The 18,457-nt window shown below is 39.1% G+C and overlaps 1 long non-coding RNA gene across 1 annotated transcript in view; it reads left to right on the plus strand.

The window, feature by feature from the left end:
• Nucleotides 1-18,457, plus strand: part of LOC145985975 (uncharacterized) — a 168,068-nt gene that overhangs the window by 84,522 nt on the left and 65,089 nt on the right. Inside the window, exon 2 of the long non-coding RNA XR_014441472.1 lies at nucleotides 9,369-9,448. This is a non-coding gene — a long non-coding RNA (uncharacterized LOC145985975). The remainder of the gene's footprint in view (nucleotides 1-9,368; nucleotides 9,449-18,457) is intronic.

The following is an 18,457-nucleotide window of genomic DNA, read 5'->3' on the forward strand; positions in this document are numbered from 1 at the left end:
TTTCCACTGCGCCATCCATGATTACAGGGCGTAAATATTACCACTACGTCATTGGGGAGGCCTGATAAAGGCTTCTGAATAGTTGTTCAAGTGTTACTTAAATGTATTATAATATGCATTGTCCGAACCGAGACTTTTGCACTACATAGTTTCCCCGTTCTCTTTTTGTTAGAGTATCATCGTTGGTTTATATTTTCTCCCTCCGTGTACATTTAACTACCCGCTACATTACTTCGCATTCCTCAAAGGACATAGCTTTTTATCATTCAATTATTATATACCCTACCCATTTGTGGACATTATACGCCTTCATAACTAACTCCGTCCGTTTAATATTAACCAAGTTCCTCTATTTTCTTTACCATATTATAATTGCTCTTTATGCTCTTACGAACATTTGACACACAAATGAAATTTCATGTGTAAAATGTACAATTTTCGACTGACATTGTCGATTATTGACTACAGAACTAGGTCACTTCACTAAATCCAATGGTTCTAGTTTGATCGTAAAAAAAATTCTAGTAAATTTTTTTCACTCCCTTAGTAACTCGAGGCAAGAACAAGTAGAAGGTATCCTGTATTTCATGTTCTACTAAGTTAATTCATTATGGAACAAAATTACACATTATCTATTCGGGACTGGTATATTTTTGAAATGTAGACAAAATGGAAGATAAATTTTCACAAAGGGGCGTATCCGCATCTTAACCAGTACAGAATGCTGTATTTTTTGCATAAAAACCTTCCAAAACCAAATGTACAGGTACGTATACTGAGCTTTCATGTCAACTAATTTAGCTATTTCAGCCGCGAGGTCTTGGAGTTCTTCGAACCCTCAGAGACCAACTACCATGCTCCTGGAAAAACGTACTGGATTTTTTTTTCTAGGAACGGTATTTCTTTCATGTTGAAGATTCCCTAATAGTCCTATCATTATGCTGATTTGGAAGATGATCTATAATCGGAATCGTGTGTAGTGGCTGAAGCAAGGCGCGGTTGGAGGGGAGGGGAGGGGAGGGATAAAACCCTCGTGTTTACTGTTGGACAGTGTTTTGTGAGAATAGAATAGGATTTTATTTCTAACATGAATCTTTACAACCATACATACCTGACAATAATAATGCATTTTTTCTATATTTCACCCTCTTCTTTGATTTCTTCGTTTATTATGGGTGCACCATTAACCCCTTTGCATTTCTTTTGCGACTCCCATTTCACTGATAGTGTAACGCGAGCTCACTAACTCGCGTACTGTAACTTTTAGCAGTATTTTTCCATAGTAATATACGTATTTTCATGCAAACACAATAGTCTACAATATTGAATTCAGCATGCTTAGTTTTCTATTTAAACTATTATAAAGGTTAATATTGTAGGATCTAACGATGGCACGTTCAGTGTACAGTCGTAGAAAGAAATACTTCCCATATACGACTACTGGCATTAAGCCTTTATGGAGAAAGTATTTTTCCCATGACTGTACATGTACTGATGATCAAACACATCAGTATTTTAATTGTTGTCATTTGTAGTACAGTGGTAAAATACCAATAAATTATAGCAATAATTTTAAAAAAATAATGTAAAATAGAGAAAATGAAGTTACATGAATGAAACACATCGATATTTGCTTCGAATTCTTCACTTTTTTCTGTTTATTTTATCGTCTTTACATCCAAGTATTTTTATTACTGTTAGTCTTTTTTGGTACGTGGCTCAATTGGTCAATACTTCGAATTGATACAATTACTCGTTAAATTATGAATAAACACAGCTTTGATAATAGGTTGAACACCACTACTCAATATCATTACGTTATTAAACCCCAAAACAATGTATACGGTACATTACAGTCGGACTGGTGTTGAGTTTTGCAATTACGTCGATCTATTTTATTCTTGAAGAAGAAACAATGAAAAAGGAAATTAGCAACTATGCAACTATATTAAAAAAAAACCTGTAAACTTCATCATTTTGAAGTTTAGTTGCAAAATTTTCCCACAAGTTCTAAAGGTTATGCAGAATATATGTATAGTAAGCTTTTTTTAAATTATGCATTACTTGTTAGTAAAATGATATATTTAAAACTGGGGGCAGCCAATATTCTAAGGGGGGAGGGCCCCATCTTAACTTCGTCGCTGTTTTTAACAGAACACCCACCTCACATTTCAGCTATTTTTGAGGAAATTCCTAGAAATGTGTTCTACCTAGCAGAATTTCCAGACGAAGAAGCTTGTCAACAAAGAAAAGCGATCTTTCCAGTGAGTTTTTTCTTTACCCTCCTTCTCCGAATGTTCGTTAATGCGTAAAGATGTAATCAGGCCCGTAGCCAGGAATTCTTTGCAGGGGGGGCAAAGTCAATCCTAGAGGGGGCAAATTTTAAATATATTGTCACATTGGCAGATATACCAGGGTACACAGAGGCATTTGCCCCGTCCCCAAAAGAGATAAGTAACAGAAAAGGGATGATATCTTGAAACTGCGGAAAAAAAAAAAAAAAAAAAAAAACTCTTTGAGCAGCATAAAATAGCAACATTTCGATGATGACCTTTCCAGATTGTTATAGAATATAAAGTTTAACATAAATAGGGTAATAGGGACTGTATCTACTTGATATTTACAGGTCGATAATGTTAAAAGACGATTAATATGTACCAACAGCTTTGGACCTCTCTGCAGAACTGATTAAGGGAACCCTTTATAAATCATGCTTCATAATGATTCCCTCTAGTTTCCAGTAGGCAAGATTTTTACGTACAAAGGAATCTAACGAGAATCCAACACCATTGTATTGTGCTATGCAAGGAAAATCGAATTAATTAAATAATAATGGTTGCATATTATCTACACTTGATGAATTGTGTAAAAATTTGTAATACATTTTTTTGTACTTGCTAAAACATGAAAACATGGGTCACTTAGTCCACCACGGAATCTATTTCCTTCAAAGGGGAGTCTCTTGCATCACTACAGACAATTTTTGTCTACTAGTTACGTTAACCATTTTGCAAAATATTGTGTGAATTGTATTACATTATGGTTGAAATACATGTTTTGACACCTGAAAAACAAATAAGAATCCCTTGATTGATCAATGAGTTCTTGGATTACAATGTCATCATTAATATTTCATATTAATTTTCATATAGATCGTTTGGATCCCAGGGCCAACTCCTGCGGCCCCATAGCTTTGGCTCTGGACTTGGACTATAAAAATGGAAGGAAATGCGAGCGAAGCGAGCAAGAAAATTTTACGAAATGTATTTTTTTATTTGTAAAATTTGAAATCGAAGGGGGGGGGGGGTGCAATTGTCCCTCTGTCCCCCTTGCAAGTGCCCTTTGCCGTCTGGAAGAAAAATGCAAGAAACACGTAAAAACTAATTCCATCATGAGTATCCAATTGTCCTGCTATTCTTAGATTCTCCTAGTCTTGTTATTTTACTTCAATGTTTGCTTCCCCTAGAATGGATTTCCGTCCAAGGTCGGGGGGTGGGGAAATGCCCCCTGTGGTTGCGGCACTGTTTATGAGTGTATCTTCATCAATTTCACGTCATCACTCATTGTTGTGATTAGCTACGTGGCAGAAAAGCAAAGAAAGTAACAAAAATCAAATATCCACTCCCTCCTCTCTCTACCATATGAATCACTATTACCAAAAGGTAGACTTGGGAAACAAAAATTTTAGCAGTTCCAAGTTCATAGCAACACATCCAAGAAAAACTTCCCAACACATTAGGCACCTTTAGTATAAGACTACTCAAAATGTCACAACTGTTCTACATACTGAAAATTGCGAAATCATTTCCCGAAGTTTGCAACGTCCCACCTACACACAATTACCACACTCTAAACACTTCACTTAGGAGGACGGCAAAAGTCTACCCATAGGCGCTAACGTTTTGTCAGCCGTAGAACATGGACTCAGAAATATCTCAGGGCTTGCTGGGTGTAAGGAAAGACTATACCAGCTTAATATATATATTTTTATATGTTTATTATAGTCTCAACACAAGGGTGTCCGTTTGCACACTTACACACGTGTCTTTACCTGAAACCCTTACTACGCGCGTGCATTTACTTGTACCACACACGTGCTTTTACCTGTACCACGCACGTTCTTTTACATGTACCACCTTTGGTCTCGAAGAGATAAGGGGGGGGCAGGGAACATCCAATTTATTCCTCGCTGTGAGGCGCCAGGGGGAGTATGGGGACCTAATTTTATTTAGGGCCTTGGTCGCCGCTGACGTCACGGGTTGCCCTGTAAAAGAGAGTAGGTTGTGCGTAGTACCCCAACCACAGCCGGGAATTGGCCGAAACCAATCTGTACTCCCGAATAACGGGCGCAGGGTAAAGGATTAAAGGATGCCGCGACACCCCCGGCGTTAGCTGGGAATTGGCAAGCCAACCGGTGTCTCCTATGAAGGGACGGCAGGTTAGAAAGGAAGGTCCGGGTGCTCCCAGACAAGCCGGGCAGGTAGAACCTGGGCACCTATCAGCCTAAGCGAGCGGACCAGGTAGGTAGGTTGCTGCTAGGCTCTTCTTCTTCTTTCTTCTTTCTCCGTCCTTCCTTCTGGGATGGCTTCTAGTTCTCAGGCTGGGAGGCCAGTTAACCCTGGATGTTTGCCTGTTGACATCAGGGAGCCAACTGAGCTCCAGGCCTCGCTGCGCTGGCTTTATACTCGCGGGGGCGGCGCATTGGTGGTGAAAATTTTAACTACAAGTACGCGTTGCTAACTCATTTTTTTACATATAGCAACCTTCGTACTGAGAAACATCCAAGAAGTGACATTAAGAAAACACTAGTGGGAAAATCACTAGATGCACGCGTTAATATAAAGTAAAACTGTGTGCATTCAGACAATACAATTTATAATGAGCCTCGCAGGACTCTGCAATTCTAAACAACGAGTTGAACAGTGTAAATGACAATAATTAATAACATTTACTGAATACAGCAACCACGCAGGGTCTAATAATAAGCAAAACTAATAAACATAGAGGTGGATCCGTTAACGTTTACAGAATACAGCGACCACGCAGGGTCAAATAATAAGCGAAACTAATTATCGTAGAGGTGGATCCGTTAACTAAAAGCGTACGCCTCGCAGGGACATCTAGCATGCAATCTTTATCCAAATCTTCTTAATAAAATATAATATGGGGACCACGCAGGGTCGTTAAATGTGGCGACCACGCAGGGTCGTTACAAGTTGGAACCTGGAAGCAAATTTTCCCTTCAATCCTGATACGACATTATACGGAATCCCATACACCCTAATAATGATTGATTGATTTGGTGTTTTAAGTCCACTTTATGCACAGTAAGGCTAATGGGGACTGGACCTACAGTTTAAAGTGGGATCCGAACCACTATGTGCCTCCACCGGGTATAGAAACCCGGGACCCCTTGATTAAAAGGCGACGACGCTACCACTGTGCCATTGGGGAGGCCTATATACACCCTAATAAATCACAAAATCAATAAGTGTCTTTGTTATGTTGCTAGAGTAACACATGATATAATTGTAAGGATTAGTGAAAATTCTAGGTAGGAATATGTTCTGCATTTTTCACAGGGGGGGCAAGGCAGGCTCTCAGGGGGGGCAGTTGCCCCCCCTGCCCCCCCTCTAGCTACGGGCCTGGATGTAATCCCCCAATTTTTCCCAATGGCGCCTCACAGTCAACTGAAGAGAATGGAATTACAAGGTCAGCGTTGCCAAATTACCTCCGTGAAAAGCCCAGGTCCAAGGCTGAGCGAGGCTCCGTCTTGGCTTTGCCGAAAAAAAGAAAAAAGAAGACGCCTCTCGTCATGGTCAGCCTTCACCCCGAATTAGCAGCCAAAAGCAATGCAAAGCAATGCATTTGTGGCGCGTCCTTTCCGCAAAAAAGATTTCGTCCTTTCAGGAGCAACAAGTTTGTCACGTGAGGTTTTCGTCATTGAAGGAGGATGCAATAAGGTTTTGCCGGAATATGAAACATAAATCCATACATACACCCTTTACTCCTGCACGCACGCGCACACATACAAATTATAATTTTTCAGTAGACAGTTATTTATGTTTATTATTTTAAAAGCAAATATTACGGACATAATATACATGTTGGATCATCACTGTTTTGAGATCGTTCGCTGCGGGACGGCGTAGGTTCGAATCCGGCTCTGGTCGGAATTTATTCGGCCTACATATAGGGCCGGTGGCAACCCGCCATCGTGAGGAAATTGGGGAGCTACTATTTATAAACTTGGTAGGCAAAAAAGAAAGGGGAGGGATAGCATGGTTCAGACTGGGGGGTTGGAAACAAGTAGAAATTAAGAATGAAGCAGGGGAAACTATATGCTCTTTGTGCGGGGAGGGAGAGACGGGCGAGCATCTGCTCTCTGCCTGCCCCTCTACGCGTGATTTACGAGACAAGTGGGTTGAGAACGTAACAGAGAGGAAAATAATGGAAGTGGTAGAAGACAGAAGAGGAATCATAAGTGAGATAGTGCAACGAGTGGGGAGATATTTGTGGGAAGTGAGGGAGCGACGAGGAAAGGCGTTAGCGGTCAGCGATAAGAACGAAGAAACCGCACAAAGTGAACCGAGCGTGTAATACGTGTACTGTGGGTCTAGCAGTGTGCAATGTATATGTGTTTTGTTTTGTTCTGTTCTGTTTTGTTTTTCACATTATTCAACAAAGAAATTCAAATTCAAGTAAGTCTCCAGACAGGAGGCCGAATGAACCGGACACACAACTTTATTTGCATGTGCAATATTTCGATTGTTAAAATATACTAATTATGTTTAATTTTTTCTTTTGTATCTGATCAACTGCTAAGAGTTATTTGTATACTAACGTAAAGAAGGTACAATATTAATACACGACTTTGAGGGAAGAGAAAGTGTGTGTAATGTAAAATTAATGTAGTGCGTACAGCGTACAGCTCGCACAAGGAAAATGTAAATAAATACAAATACAAATACAAAATATAACGGCTGGGGATACGTCGGGCTGACCCCCCGACTATTCCAATACTGGTTGAAGATCTCCACGCTAAGAGGTGAGGAAGGAAAGCGTGGGAGGGAGACCGGCAGTCGGTAGGTAAGCCAAGGCCCTTCATGGGCTGTTGCGCAAAGGATTATAATTAATAAAGTTAAACCTTTACACTTATTGCATTTTATTTAATTGATTCAGTTTGATTTAAACAAAAGCACCAGCAAATCGCAAGTTTGTGACTTATGTGCCTTTTCCCGAATACCCTAGATATATCCATGGATCCATTTTCTTTTCTGGGAGAGTAAAGCAAGAAAATTTCCCACAAGAGTGCTACCCTCTCAACTCAGATTTAAAATTAGAACGTTCTTGCGACCGAAGGGGTCATTGGCTTTTGTCTTCCTCTTCGGAAAATACATGGACATTTCACAATTATGTACAGTACCGAACACTTCGTATACCCAGGAAGATAGGTGTCCAGCTAGTGAATCAAGCACTCAATATATTTGCCACCGAAGTGTGTATTCCCGCGAATAGTAGCAATACCATATTATACAAAAGTTGTTACATATACATATGGAAAATTAGAGGGTGAGTGTGTGTTCTAGCTTTCGCTACCCCTCTCTGAAACGCAGTATTTGCCAATCATTATTTAGATGTAACATAACTGGGACATTGTAACATGAAACATGAATGAGAAAGTTGAGTGCTGTATGAGGTGATTTGGAGAAAAATTATTATCGCGACAAGGCATTGTTGTAGTATTTGAAATAATTTCTGAACAAAGGATAGTAATGGGATGATGTGAAGATGGATCATGTGTGTGTGGGGGGAGGGGTGTGTTGTGTGTGTTGAAGAGAAGAAAAGTAAAAATAAAGTAAGAAGCTAAGACGAAACAAATAACGAAAAAAAGAGAAAACCGGAACTGTAATTTATGGTATGGTTGATCGAGAGGGAAAGCATGATGTTTTCTACGTGAGTGTGTGCATTTTAAGAGGTGCAAGGTGAATTATTATCTTTGTTGACCCATTACTTCACTATTTTCCCGAGACTCTTTCACATCATAATTCGCCTAAAGTAGCATTTGAGAGGAGAGGACTGTGAAATTTTACACAAAAAGAAATGCTTGAAATTCCTATCACTGGCACAGAAGGTGCGACTAAAGAAAATATCGGAAAGTAATCCACCAAGTTTTCCTCTTTCAATGCTCTTACCGGGAAGGAATACCTTAGGGACCTGAAAGTGGGGCACTGTGGCAACCACTACTTTACCGGATGTTTCAAAACTTCCACAATTTAATGTAGATGAATCATCCTTAAATGTACATTGTTCACAAAGGGCTCTAAACCGTGGTTACTTATTCTGATACACCTTTGCTATCACTAAATTACACATCTCGAAAAATACATCCTTGCTTCTTTTGGGTACTCAAGCCAGGTACCCTGCTTGTTATCAAGGACGTCATCCCGACAATCAACTCTGATTTTCTCGCAACGGAGAAAACTTTGCGGTTGAGCCTTGAGAGCGTACCTTCAATTTGCATTTTACCGCAAACAAGTAATAATTTGTTGCCATGGCTCTCACCCTCTTCCTGAAACGTGAGCCGATAGGCCCCCGTGTTATTATTTTCCTTTCGTTTAGTACGCGTGAAAACTACCCCCACTGCTACCCATGTGAAACCTTCAACGAGTTAATTTTAAGGTGTAGTACTTTGGGGAAGGAGGTGGGCTTGCATGTGGAGTCACGAAGAGAATTGTTGTACGGTCACAAGCGGAAGTGAGTTCGTGTTCGGATGCAAAGCAATAAGCTCTCGACGGCGAAGTTTCCGGGTTCGAGTCCAGGCCTGCTCACTCAACTTCATTGTCGCGATTAGCCAAAAGTGTCAGAAAAGTGACGTAAAACAACATGCAAATATAAAACAATTAGTAATCTTAATCCGCCACCGCCATCATACTCCTAAATGTCAGGCAACCTACATTACGCTGAAAGTTATCTTGTTATACCATGCGTGGATCTCCGTAACGATGCATAAGGAATCGAATAGGAGACCAAGATTAAAACCATCGTTTAAAAATACAGACGAGAACGAGACCAGGTCATTCGAGACTTGTCGAGACACGACCGATAACGAGACAGGCGTATAAAAACGAAAAGACCTACCTTCCGAAAGCCTTGCCTCGTTTTGAAACTTTAGTAAATTAGAATGAAACATGATTGAACATTTTGCTTAAATCAAAATTGCTTTTAATATGCGACTTATTCAGCTATACCAAGGAAAGGTGGTGAAAGAACACTATTCTCAGTTAAGTTTATTGTTCTAGTTTCTTGTGAAAGAAATTATGCTTCTTGTTTATTTTGATGAGTATTTCTTATCAATTTTATTTCAGTACGCGAGACGAGATTGCGACTTTCCTTTCGAGACCGAGACGAGAAGGAAATCGAGACAGTCAGATTGGCCAGCACCGAGGTACGTACATTCATTCTCTCTGCTAATATTACATGCACCGTAGAAACTGAAATTAAGCATGAAACGGAAAATGATCCTTTTGTAATCGCCTCCATTGTTATGAAATGCAAATTTGTTGTGTATGTTGGGTTGCCTACCTACAAGGGGCCCTTGAATCAAATACAAATTCCACTTTCCCTCTTCATTCTGCTCGTTGCTTTGCTACTCCAGAGTTGCTAATGTTGTGTCTACGTACAAGGAAATAGAAACCTACTTTTTCATAAAAATATACCGGGCCCCTCCGATGGCGCAGTGGTAACGTCGTCGCCTTGTAATCAAAGGGTCCCGGGTTCGATTCCCGGTGGAGGCACATAGTGGCTCGGATCCCACTTTAAACTGTAGGTCCAGTCCCGATTAGCCTTACTGTGCATAAAGTGGACTTAAAACAACACATCAATCAATCAATCAATCATAAAAATATACCTAAAAAACCACGTAGGAGATTGGGGTGATATTAGAATGGGAAGTAGGAAGGCGGTGAGGCTATCATCCCTCGTGGCATCTAATCGTGATAATAAATTCAGAAATCACCCTCTCACATCTAGACAACTGACAACAAACTGTCAGTTAACGTAAGATTGCTCCCTGTTGATATCTAAAACGACGTCATCTCTTTTCTAACATCTAAAATGAAACGATCATCCATCAGACTTCTAAAATTAACACCACGTTGTCAATTACCACAGAATTAATGTTGATCGCCCTCTGCCGCCTAAAATCAAGAAGCCATGTCTGAAACTAAGAATAAACTTAGCGGGCAAGGGCTAAAAAAAAGTCACCCCCTCACAAAGAGGACTTTCATTCACCACTTTATATTAGTATTGTTTAGCTATAATTCTGCATCATCATAACCATGAAATTGTTTATGTAATTAGTCTGAATCGGATGTTTACAAGGACGGAAATTTTTGGCAATTGTAAATGTTGTTTAATCAGTATTGCATCTGACAGTGATCAGTTATGTTGTGAGGCATCAAACTGATAGAGGTAATTTTTGAAGTTATAAACTGAACACAAACTCTTTTACTAATCTAGGTGTTATTTTACTTTATTTTTAGTCGCTTTGAAATTTCCCTTCAAAATAGTAAGGTTGTGGTTGGTCTAGTGCGAGCTCATAACGAATCAACACACCTTTTAACTAACACCAAACATTGTAGTCCCGTGAAGATGATCACCACTTTTCTCCGGCTATTGTTACAGAAAACAAACTCCTTTCCAGAAAATTCGGCATTGTGCTGAAGCATTCGGGTACAAGGCACAAAAAACGCGGGAAAGAGAAGATAAAGAGAAAAGCGCCCACGAAGAAAGTCCCAGACAAAGATGAACCTGTAACTTTTGTGTAGCACTTGTTGCAGCGATTAAGAGGCGGAGGGATACACATGTCATATCCACTCCACTGAAGCATTCTTTCGCGCCCTCAGCCAGCGAATTGATTAGTCCGTCAATTTTGCCCGCAACGTACTTAAGCACCCGAAAGGGGGCGGCGAAGGGGGCAGGGGGGAAGAACCATTAGCAAAAGAGTCCTGTTATGTTATGAAGTCCCTTTTCCCACAGTCCGCACCCCCACCGGACTCGAAGAACCTGCAACTCACCCACTCGAAAAACCCTCGTGAATGGGGGGAAGGGGGGGGGAGGATGTCAGATGGTGTCCACTCCTCGACTTGGCCCACCCAAAATTTTTTTGGAAATTGGAGAAGGCCTGGGGACTCCAAGGAGGGTCGGAGGGGGAGAGCCACACCTAAATAACGCGGGGTAGGAATTTCGTCGGAACGTTTGAGGAAGCAGGGTTCTTGAGGGACGGGGCCGGGCTAAGGAGATGGGAAAGGGAAGGGGGTTAGGTTCGGAATGAATATGGTCCTCAGTGTTGCCATCTAAAGCGGTTTCAAAGTAAACACGGTTTTCTGTTTTTGTTTTTCTTTGGAGAATGGGCGAGAGAGAACATGAATGAGAGTATTCAAAGATCTGAACGTTATGTTTTCCTGAAATATTGCGGTCTACCAAACCTCTGAATGATTGGAAACAGCGTGTTACCCAGTTAGATTATACAATAAGAATATAACAATGAATATGAGGGGAATATCACTCAAATAGACTTTGTACCTTTCTAGCAACTTTTCAACTTTGAAATATTTTCGACAATTCGTCAGATCGAAAGGACTGTAATTGGTGCAACTCCAACACCTGTTTTCGTATTGGCATACATCGCGGTGAAGCAAGCAATTTGTAATTTATTTGAACGAACTTTTCTCAAAAATATCATCATTCTTATTGCATTTTATTTCCCTAGACATTTTACTTAGCCCTAATAATCCCTCCTCAAAATCAAGCATATTAGAACTTATATCGCATGGTTTGAGTTTTCTTTGGTTGTTGTTCTTTGTTATTTTGCCTCTTGAAGTTAATCGCCACGGTGAATATAGACGATGCGATGGGAGAATCATGTCCCGTTCGAGACTCGAACCTGGAACCTTTAGGGGGGAGATTGTAACACACAAAGCGCTCGGATACCGATGAGGCAGAGTTTGCAAAGAAGTCACGAACCGTACAACCTGCACTACATTGGTTCTCGAATCTGTTATTGTGACAAGAAAAACATTTTCTGCTTCACTCAACCTGTACGCCCTTTTTCCGGCCCTTCGTGGAGGATTGGTTATTAAATTATGGGGTTAAACAGCCAGTGGTGCTAGGTTCAAATCCTTCCTAAGGCATGCTTGTGTTCCCTCGTCAATTTCATCAACGCATCATTTACCCTGTAAGTAGCAATTGTGTTAGTGAAAAAGCGACATAAAGAAAGGAAAATACAAAATAAAGTAAAAATACAATTCTATGAGCCTTCATGGTATATGTATGAGTGTGTGTACATGTATATATATGTTTTATGTATTTCTTAGAATTACATATATTTACCGCGGTTGGTTTGACATGAAAGGTATATGTATGATCGTTATTTTCAATGTTTATATATGAATTAATTTATGAATATGTTGTATATTATGAACTCTTTGTATGTGGTTGACTGTAAGAAAAAGGTATGAGGCTAAATCTCCGCCACAAATAAATAAGAGACAAATAAATAAATAATAAATAAATATGGACGGGGAATTATTTTTCTCAATATTTTGTTTAAAATGCTAATAAAATATACATACATGTCATAATTCGAGATTATCCTTTGTGATATTCTTTCACTAATAAATTATGAGTGATAACGGCCAAATGTACTGACAATGACTTTAGTGAGTACTTGCGGTTAGAAAAGAGGTCAATGATTTTATTTGTAATGATTAACTTGTTGGCGTGAGAATAAAGGTTCGTTATTTAGCAGCTTTCGTCGTACTATTGTGTGACACAACTTCGTAAACTGGAACTAGTATAGTAAATTATCATAATGTTGAATTTGTATTTTATAAATCTAAGATATTTGGACTGAACCCTTTCGGTCCTTTTGCTTCACTCCATCCGTGTTCAATTAGTTAATTTGCAAACCAAATGAACTTCCTACATTTGCTTTGCAACCCTCTCAAACTGCGATTCCTTTGTTTTCTGTTTAGTTAGGCATTTCTCTATGAAGTTGGCAACATTTATTCCTTGAAGAAATTCTGGTCTGCCTGCTCGCTATGGTACCTCGAAGGATGAGATGAATGAATGGCTAGGCCCATGGGTGAACGGCCAAAGTATTCGGCACAGAGAAAACACAAACAGGGAGAGAATACTAAAATTAGTTTTGAGGGGGAGGGTTTGGGTTGGGCCTGGAGCGCCCCCACCCCGCACTTGGTTGGTCTCTTCAGGGTATGAATAGGAAGTTCTCGGAAGCGACCATAAGTGGAAGGCGAAAGACGCAGAACTAATTGGGCTCAAAAGCACAGGAATTTAACGCTTTCTCCCCTTGTCGAAGCAATACAGAGAGAGCCTGTGTGTTTGTCAGTCTTTTTCCTGTCCGTGCTCCCCGAAGAAGGAAGATTTAGCAGGTTGTCGCGACACCCTTGTTGGCAACAATGACCAGGCTACAATATCACTTTACACAGGGGGTTTGTATTGTTGAGAGGGGGTGTGCTTCGCACTTGATATGTTTCGGTTTCTGCTCATAAAAAAAATCTGCATGGTCAAGAGCATTGAGTAGGAGAGAGCTTTTGCTATTTTTGGAGGACACTTCTGTGCCCGAAGTTCATTCTTTTCTTTCGCCGCTGGAAGATGGTGGTATTTAAACAGGTCCATTAGAAAGGACTTTCTGTCACTGACTATTTATTTATTTATTATTATCCTGCGCACAACAGGCATCTGCCCTTTTACAGTGCACAGTACCTTTGATGATTTATACACATAAAAATAATATTTATACACATTTTCAGATATTAAAAATATACATATAGAGGTTACATACATTACATACCGTGGATAAAAATGAATCAAATCTTACACAATTAGATTCATATATGTATGTGTGTGTATATAGATATATACATATAAAGCAAGTAAAGAAAAAAAAACAGAAAAGATAAAATTAAGTAAGAGTGTCGTCCATTAAATAGCGTTTATACTCAGAAAATTTAGCAAATATGTCCAAGTGTACTACCCTCTGTAACCATTCGTTATACAAGCTACACATTCTTCACAGGGGAGCCATTTCTGCGGATTTTATTTTATTGCAAAGAGTTGAAGAATTTCTTCATCGAACTTAGGATGGGGGACATAGAAAGCTATTTTTGAAAGCAGAGAGGAAGAATCCAATTTGTCGTTAAGGAGTTTGAAAAGAAAAAGGAGCTGATGTATGGTTCTTCTGTTTGCAAGGGAAATAATGTGTAATTTAATTAGTAATTCGTTATAAGGGGTCATCTTTGGATATGCACCATCTATCCTAAAAACTATATAACGAGTGAATTTATTTTGAACTTTTTCAATAAGATCTATTTGTTTACTGGTTTGTGGACTCCACACTATAGATGCGTACTATAATTTGGGCTTAACGTATAGGTTAAATAATGATAACAGCGCTTTATTTTAATTGAATTCTTTTGCAGTTCTCATAATGAACCCCAGTTTTCTATGCGCGTCATTAACAGTCTTTGTGATATGTAACTGAAACGATAATTTATCATCGAACACTACACCAAGATCTGTTATTGAGTTTGCCCTGTCTATCTGTGTGTGTGCTATTTCGTATTTATAGTGGATTGGGGATATCAATCGGGTAAATGTTACGGCCCTGCATTTCTTATGGTTAAGATTAACTTTATTTGCTTTACACCATGCGTTGAGATTTTCGATATCCTCTTGTAATTTAATGGAATCTTCTTCATTGTGAATGCTCCTATAGAATTTTAAATCGTCAGCGAATAAGAGTTTCTCGGAATTTCTAAGCTGTTTTGGTAGGTCATTAATTAATATTAAATACAAGGGACCAAGATTAGAACCCTGAGGTACGCCTGAGCCAGCTACAAATTCATGGGAGCAGCAACCTTGATAATTTACGTATTGTTTTATGTTTTTGAGACACGAGCACATTAAATCTATGAGGGAAGAGGAGAAGTTAAAAAATGCTAGTTTTTTCAAGATAATATCATGGTTTACAGTGTCGAACGCTTTGCAGAAATCTGTGTATATAACGTCTGCCTGGCCTCTGCTGTCAAGTTCAGTGGAAATGAAGTTTGTAATTTCTACGAGGTTCGTCGCGACAGATCTCTTTTGTACGAATCCGTGCTGGTGCCAGGAGAGAATTGGTTTTACATGAGCAAAAAAGTGTTTATAAAGAATCTGTTTTAATAGTTTAGCTGGCGCAGAGAGTATCACAATTGGTCTGTAGTTTGAAATTTGAGATTTATCTGATGTTTTTGGTATGGGACAAATTTGGGATAATTTCCATTTATCTGGAAATCTCGATGTTTGTATTACAAGGTTGAAGAGTATATGTAGCGGATATTTTAGACTTTCACCACACCCCTTGATTACATAGGGGGGATAAGCTGCCGTTTTTTTATGTTTAAGGTTCTTTATTGCTGCTTCTACTTCAGCGATTGATATATCCTGTAAATTTAGAGAAGATACAAGGGCGTCGGTTTCAGACAAAGGGGTTGGTGGTTCGTAAGAAGATGGTTCCTGTACATAAACAGAGTGAAGGTGTTTCGCAAACGCTTCGGCAATTGAGTTGTTGCTGTCGAGTTCTTGATTTTCATTACATATAAGTTATGCGTTTGACGATCGTTTCTTATTTCTTATGAAGGACTTTACCTTGAAGGACCATATTTGTTTCCAGGAACTGGGCTCACAGGACACTGAGACTCTTCAGTTGACATCTTTCTCTATTTCCTTTCATAGATTCATTTGTTTTCTATTCAGTTGATTCAATAAACTGTTAGATTTTCTGTTCACTATTAGAGATCAAGGAATGATTGGAAGCCATACGACGAAAAACACAAGGAGAAAAATACTAACCTCTTTTCCACGTAGTACACCTCACAACTGCATTGTTGCAGGCTGCAATCATTGTGCGTTGTTTGTCTTATCTTATGTATGTTGAGCGATCCTTTACACCCTGAATACATAAAATCAATACAATTAAGTTATATGGAGATTTTAGTCCTTAGAAAGACGTGTTAATTATAGTTACGGTAAGGGGCTTGGCCCCATATCATATGACGGATGCAAGCAAATAGCGTAAGTGCTGACGCACCCAAAATTTTAATTTCAATCAATCGAAGAAAGAGTCTTTCCTCCTTCCGAATACATCAATCTATTTTAGAGCAATCTAATTAAATTTGTAATTGAATTTCCAATGGAATGTGTATTTAAGGAAAAACACTATTCATACTAAATACATGTGTGTGGGAGCCGTTCGGAACCCACGAACCTTCTTCCCCACCTGGATTGGGTATATAACAAGGAGGGAAATAATGATAATAGTGGAAGACAGACAAAGGAACTACTTTAATAGTGCAACACATGGGGTGGTATTTCAGGGAAGTGAGGATACTGCGTGAAAATCACAGGCCGCTATCTGAGCGCATAATACGAAAATTACGTATATTATTCATATGTGCATTCTTTACTTTTCATGTAATTGTCCAGTTTTCCTTAGGGTTTATGTATGCTAACTTAGAGAAAAAATAGAAGAAATGCTTCATCATTTAGGGAATATTTACGCTTAGACATAATACAAGAAAACAACAATAATAGAGTAAATATTGAAAGAAGAAAAGTATGTACTAATTAAGCTAAGTTAAGATGAGATGTAATACATATATGTAGGTATAAAGTGTAATAACTGTATTCTAAATGTGTAAAGAGTATCAATTGCACTTGTTTTGACGGGAGAGAAATTTTATACAGAGATAAACAATATGGAGGGGACAAAAGAATGACCATATTGTAACTAAGAGAGAATACAGAATTATATAAAATGAAGTTATGATGTGCGTACAGCTTACGACTCACACAAGGAAAATACAAATATACATTATTTTGCGTATGTAGAATTCTCGGTGTGAGATGGGATAAGTGCAAGAATTTCAATCGTAGGGGAGGGTTCTGTTATGATCTTTCCACTTCGGTTGATCTGTTAGGAGGAATGGTACCATTCACCGAGACACTCTCCTGCATGTTTTTTTTTTTTTGTACTCTGAGCAATTATGCCAGCCTTCTTCATTGTTGCGAGCCGTGAAATCCAAATTGAGAGCAATACTTCATTGAGAATTTATGTGCTTCCTCCTCGGTTACAGATCGCCTTTTAATGTCCGGGAAAAGAAGCAGCTAATAGCCTCTTTAAGGAGAAATGAATATCGGCGAAGAATTCATTCATTCTGTTTCCGCATAGTTCCCCAGAAGACGTGGGTGGCAGAGGAGGTAGCGGATTTCTACTCCAAAAGATCCTTTTCTGTATTCTGTGGCGGAAAACGGCCCTTTTTGGGTTTTCCAAGCTTTGGAGTTCTCTGCGGCTTCCGAAAGAATTCGCCGCATTCTTCGTGTTCATCCGAGTTATCCACGTTTCCACACCCTTCTCACGCGTTCACCTGTTGTGTTGTGTATGCGAATCCTCTCCGTTTGCGTGGATTCCGCATTCACGTGGATGGGAAAAGGAAAAGCGATTCTTTCATGGCGGCGGATGAAACCCCCAATTTTTCCCTCCCGACACGCGTTTTTTTTTCTTCTTCTGTTTTTTATTCCCCGCATTCTCTCGTGAAGAGGTTAGGCGGAATGTTGTGTATACCTGCGTGGCCACGATAGCATCTTTTATTTATCCTTTTGGAAATGGGGAGGGAAACCGAACATTTTGAATTAAAGGTAATTTTGTAAGAACATAGAAATGCACTTTTCTGGGAAACAAATCGCATTGACAGACAGTGGTGATTTAATAATTGCTAGAACAATTTCCCGTTTAGCGGAACCATGAGTGTATAAGGGGGAGTTTAACGGGTTCAGATTCCTGGTATAGTAAACCTTTTGCATTAATTTTATTTAGAATAATGGAGAACACGTAAACTAAAGAAATACTCCAATGTTCAACAATGGTCTGAAAAAGTTTATGTATGAGTTAATGACTCCTGAAATTGAAAATTTTCTTCGAATAATACAAAATTGTTATCGCTAAAGTATAAAAGTAGAACGAATAAATAAATAAATGTTAAATGTAGAAGTACTGTCATGGACATTGGAATCATATATCAAGCCAATATTCAGGTTCACACTATTTAGAAATATATAATTGTTCACCTATAACCTCGTTAATAGCGCTATTACTATTAATAACAGAGGAAAGTGACAAAAGTCGGACCCCCAATTGGTTTTTCGATTATATATTTCTTAATATTAAAGTTAAGAATGGTTTTTCATTGCTAAAATACTCTCTATTAAGTTGCCGAAGGGCTCCCTATGTCAGAATCCACTTTAGGAAATACTGCCAAGAGAATTTTCAATTATAGCAAAAGGCTGCAAAAACGAGCGTTTTAAAAAAGTACTCCAAATTCGGACCCCCTACTAA

This window comes from Lepisma saccharinum, chromosome 3 (genome assembly GCF_977018435.1).
Source record: "Lepisma saccharinum chromosome 3, izLepSacc3.1, whole genome shotgun sequence".
Taxonomy (NCBI): domain Eukaryota; kingdom Metazoa; phylum Arthropoda; class Insecta; order Zygentoma; family Lepismatidae; genus Lepisma; species Lepisma saccharinum.